This window comes from Montipora foliosa, chromosome 8 (genome assembly GCF_036669935.1).
Source record: "Montipora foliosa isolate CH-2021 chromosome 8, ASM3666993v2, whole genome shotgun sequence".
NCBI lineage: Eukaryota > Metazoa > Cnidaria > Anthozoa > Scleractinia > Acroporidae > Montipora > Montipora foliosa.
Window position 1 is genome coordinate 23602264 of NC_090876.1, and position 5000 is coordinate 23607263.

The window sequence follows — 5000 nt, forward strand, 5'->3', positions numbered from 1 at the left end:
ATCGAACCTATGGCCCTCTGATATTACTACTTCTTAACTTTGCTCTACTACTGGACTATAGCAAACTCATGGGAGCTAAGCCATTAAACTGGGTCAGGTGACAATTGCTCCCCACTCCTACCCCCCTATATTTTTAGGACTGAAATTGTCAAACTGATGATGATGATGAGGAGGAGGAGGATGATGATGAAATATATTTAAGTGTCAACTGTATTTAGCACTGGGGCACTAACAAGAGACACTGTCAATAATATTGAAATCAATTCAAACTAATGCAGATCAATGAAAAGGCATGGGTTGGTTTTTGAGGAGAGAGGAAAAACGGAGTACCCAGAGGAAAGCCTATCAGAGCAGAGTGAGTAGGGAACCAACAAACTCGACCCACATGTGACGCAGAGTCTGGGAATCGAACCCAGGCCACATTGGTGGGAGGCGAGTGCTCTTACCACTGCGCCACTGCTGCTCCCCATTTTTTTAGTTGTAATGATTCATTGCTCAAGAGATCTTATTTTTGTTTTTGTCATCATTTGTTTTACAGGCTCCAATTCTTGTGTTGCTTTGTAGCATCCCTGACTTTCCTAGGACTGTTCACCAGGGTGTGAAGATTATAAATGCATCAGCCTATTTTTATCATTTAATGATCTTAAAATATTTTAGTTGCAAAAAATGGTTCCATACTATCAGAAACCCATAAGGGTTGAAACGTGTAACGTGCGTTCACAGCTTCCGAATATTCAGTGCGACCTGATTGGTTGAATGTTTCAGTGCTAAGTACCATATTTGGAAACCCCTCGCTCTTGTTGTTCCAAATATGGTACTTAGCAAATTGAATATTCAGAAGCTTGTTTCCCAGCACACAAAAGGCCGTTACACGTTTCAACCCTTATGGGTTTCTGATACTATGTACAGACATTGAGGACATGCTATTCACAATATGAGTATTTATGTTTAGTACATACCTGCTAATGATGTGTTGTCACTGTAACTGTTACAATGATAACACACCAGTGGGAAAACAGTAAGGAAGCAGTGTATTTTTGTTTTAATTAGTGTCATTTGAAGTAAAATTAACAGGCTGACATTGGATTCAAAACAAAGGTTTGCTTAATAGAGATGTATGTCAATCACAAAGGATTCTATGTAAAAATTGTAGTCAACGTCATGTAACTTTTTGTGTGGGTACATTGTGTAGTGGAATCTGTCATTTTACTCAGGGGACCCACCTGAGAGGCATCCAAGCATTAAATAGATCACAGAAAATTATCTATCATTTTTAGCCTTAAAATTTAGTAGATTTCCAGCACATGTGCACAAATGTTCAACTTGTGTTTTCAAGTGGGATTTTTTTACTGTTCCACCACATATTTTTGTACATTGTATGCACGTTGAGTTTGCTTTGAAGGGGTATTTTGATCGGTTTTCAACAAATTGTTTTGACAGAAAAGGCTAACAATAAAACGAATTCGCTTGAGAAATAACACACAAGCCAAAGGCTGTGTGCAAAACTTTGTACACTGTAATCAATTTACCGAGAAAAGTTCAAAATAACAACAACAACAACAACAACTAAAAACCAATATAATTTGATAGAGGGAGTTTCAATCGAGTGTCGTAAAACCAAAACCAAAGTAATTACTTTGGCCAATCACAAAGGACGGAGACAATCCAGTTAACCAATCAAAAATCGAAGTAATTAAACGCAGCCGACGCAAAGCACGGGAAAATGTGCACGCGCGAGCCACGATTGGTTTTCGTTTTACTTCTGATTGGGTAAAAAAGTGGCGCGAGAACTTTGAACCAATCACTGAGTGAAGTAATGCAAATCCAAAGCAATTCGCTAATTACTTTCGACACTTAATTGAAAATTGCTCTATGCATTTATTTGATTTGAGCACGACCCCACAAGCTATTCAACGTTTAACATTATGGTGTGAAAATAAAGTTCTATTATTATTATTATTATTATTATTATTATTATTATTATTATTATTATGGTTTTATTGATATCTTTACATTCACAATTTTCGAAACGTGCTGCGGACAATGTCTAGGCAACAGTTTGTAGACTACAGTGTATCTCAGTGTCTCAAACTGTAGAATTTCTTGATGACCTCGCAATTTTGTGTGATGATCCATTTCTGGCAGTTGGTTAGGAGTTTGATGGTTCCTTTCTTGTGGGCTAGGTCAGAAAGTGCTTTCTCTAAGGGGTTGTTGAAATCCCCCAGGAAGTTATACACTATATTGATTTGCTTGATTTCATAGTCAGGGTATTAAAAGATTGCATAGTCCTAGTCGTAGGCCAAGGAAGTTTCTCTTCTTATACTCATTCCTGTAGTTGATTTGTCCTACGTTGCACACAGTCCTTCCACGAGTATGATTTTCTTGTTTTTCTTGTCGTAGATGGTCATATTTGGCTTATTTGCTCCATTTTCTTGTGCTTTATTTATAAAAAATTATGTAGATAGCTGTATCCCAAAGTATTGTAGCTTGGTCATTTTCAATACTTCTTTTGGGGATAGCTTGTTTATACCAGGCTTTGGAGTCATCGTTTTCCATGTTGTATAATGATAACAGGAAGTGGTCTAATTATCGGTCTTAACATTTTATCATGTCTCTACTAATAGATTGTTTGGGCCACAGCAGAGCAGCCACACAGTAGATGCGGTATGGTTTCTTCTGTATTGTGGCATGTTAGATCTAATCCCCGTTCTTGTTGTTTCTTTACTCTGTATTCTTTTTTAGGGACCAGTTGTCATTGTGGGATGCTAGTGTGTACACTCAGTACAACATGGTTGCGTTGAAGTTGTGCTTGGAGATGTCGCTATCTTTCCAACACTGTGTGACGTAGTTGCGAAGCCATAGCTGTTCAGAGACTTGTTGGTACTCCTTGTCTGTTGCCTATTTGAGTAGCTGCTGGATGCACTTCGAGCTGCTGATCGTTAACACAATTTCTTTCTCGCCCATTTTTACTGTGGTGCATTTGAGCTCTTTGTTGAATGTAGTGTCTAAGTTCAGATGTTGAGCGTAAGTTTTCGCATCTTCAACAACTGATCGTCTCTTTTTTCTTCTTTGGCGTCTTGAAAGGTTCTTACAATTTCTATATGAAGGTCTCTGCTTGTTGTAATGTAATGCACTGTCTTGATCTTTGCAGCCTTATATTGTACTTCTATTTCCCTCAGGGCGCGACCTCCCAAATCTGTTGACAAGTATAACAATGGGTTTGACTCGTAGTTGTGCTTGCCTTTGTTCTGTGCTATTACTGCTCGGGTTTTCCTGTGTAGTTCTTGTAGATCTTCAATCACCCATTCGCATGACCACATATTATTATTATTATTATTATTATTATCATTATCATTATCATTATCATTATCATTATCATTATCATTATCAGTATTATTATTATTATTATTATTATTATTATTATTATTATTATTATTATTATTATACTGAACTTTATTTAACCACAAGATCCTAATCACTAAAAAGTGGTCTTCTAAAGGGCTGTGTGCATTAACGCTTATAAATATAATACCTAAGAGTACTTAAAAGCTAAAACTTAAAATTACAAGCATCGTTGAAATATCTTGTATTAAGTGCTGAAAAAGTAATTTCTAATTTACAATAGGAGAATGAAAACTATTTTTAATAGTGGCCTGCGGAGCCTCAGCTGACAGACTGTTCCATGTTACTGCGCCCCTATGGCGGATACTCCTTTTGAGGGCCTCAGTGTTTGGCCGCGGAATAAAGGTTCGTATCATACCTCATTGAAAGGACAGGAATGGCCAAAAGAATAGTAGAACGAACAAAGATAACAATGGATTTAGCACAGAAAACAATAGGAAGTACGACACTATACAGCCAACGAAATGTAGTGTTCAACAAATTTTCAGACAGGTATTCGGGTACAAGGTTATTTGCTGTTTTGAACATTTAACATTTCAATTTTTTTTTTACTTCTGTTAGCGAGGCTTTCCTATCTGAGGACACTTTTTAAATCTGGGCAGATCTGACATCCAAATCAACCCCTGTTATTATTCGGGCTGCCCTGTTTTGTAATTTCTCTAGTTTTTGGCTGAGGCCCACACAGCACTACAATAATAAAGATGTTGTAAAATCAGTGCCTGATAGATCGTCACCAGGGTACTTTAGGAACAAATCGGTTTTAGCCTCCTTAGGGCAGCAAGTACTTTAGCAATTTTACCGGTGACTTCAGAGATATGAGCATGCCACGAGATTGTTTCATTCACCTGTACTCCTAGGCATTTGCACGTATTGACTCTTTCAATTGAATGCCCATCAGGTTCACTAGGGAGGAGAGAGATTTTATGTCTGTCCCTTTAAACAGACACTTGGTCTTGAGAACATTGAGGCTTGAAACGGTTAAAATCGAAGCATTGTTTCAGATTGCTCAGATCGTGAGGGAGGGATGAAAACAACTCTTCAGGGCTTTTGGTATCCTGCGAACCCTGACGTATTCCGGCGGTCGTTTCTCTGTCCCGATTTTCGCAGGCTAGGTTTTTGGAGGCATAAGTGAGATTAATGAAGGGGTAGTTTCTAAAGAAACTGTGGTGCTGCGTCGGTGGGGAAGTAGTATACAAAAATCAATTTACATTATCAACTCCGTTGATAAACCAAATTTTTGTATAAGTGAGATTAGTCTCATTGGCGTACATCCTCACATCTGATAGAAGGTTACGGTTTTCGAGGCGCATTGGTGGCTCAGTTGGTTGAGCAGAGGGCTGCCATGCGGGAGGTCGTGAGTTCGACGTGGCCTGGGGATCTGTTCTCTTACCTCATCCTCTCTTGCTGGGGGTTATTTGGGACTTGTTTTATCATGTCCGACAAGCTTATCGGGAAGGAATCCGCCGCCAAAATTTTATTCCGACGCAGGCTAGACGGCGGTTGGATCATAGTGAGTTTCGCTGGTTCGTCAGCCCAGCGAACGGAAAAGGAAAACCTCTGCTGGTCGGGAACCTATCTCGAAACAGCGACTGGCAATC

The 5000-nt window shown here is 38.9% G+C and overlaps 1 long non-coding RNA gene across 1 annotated transcript in view; it reads left to right on the plus strand.

Annotated features, from left to right (window-relative positions):
• The window catches only part of LOC137967666 (uncharacterized), a 16028-nt gene that overhangs the window by 8570 nt on the left and 2458 nt on the right, over positions 1-5000 (plus strand). Inside the window, exon 3 of the long non-coding RNA XR_011116556.1 lies at positions 539-5000. This exon is cut by the window's right edge and continues 857 nt beyond it. This is a non-coding gene — a long non-coding RNA (uncharacterized lncRNA). The remainder of the gene's footprint in view (positions 1-538) is intronic.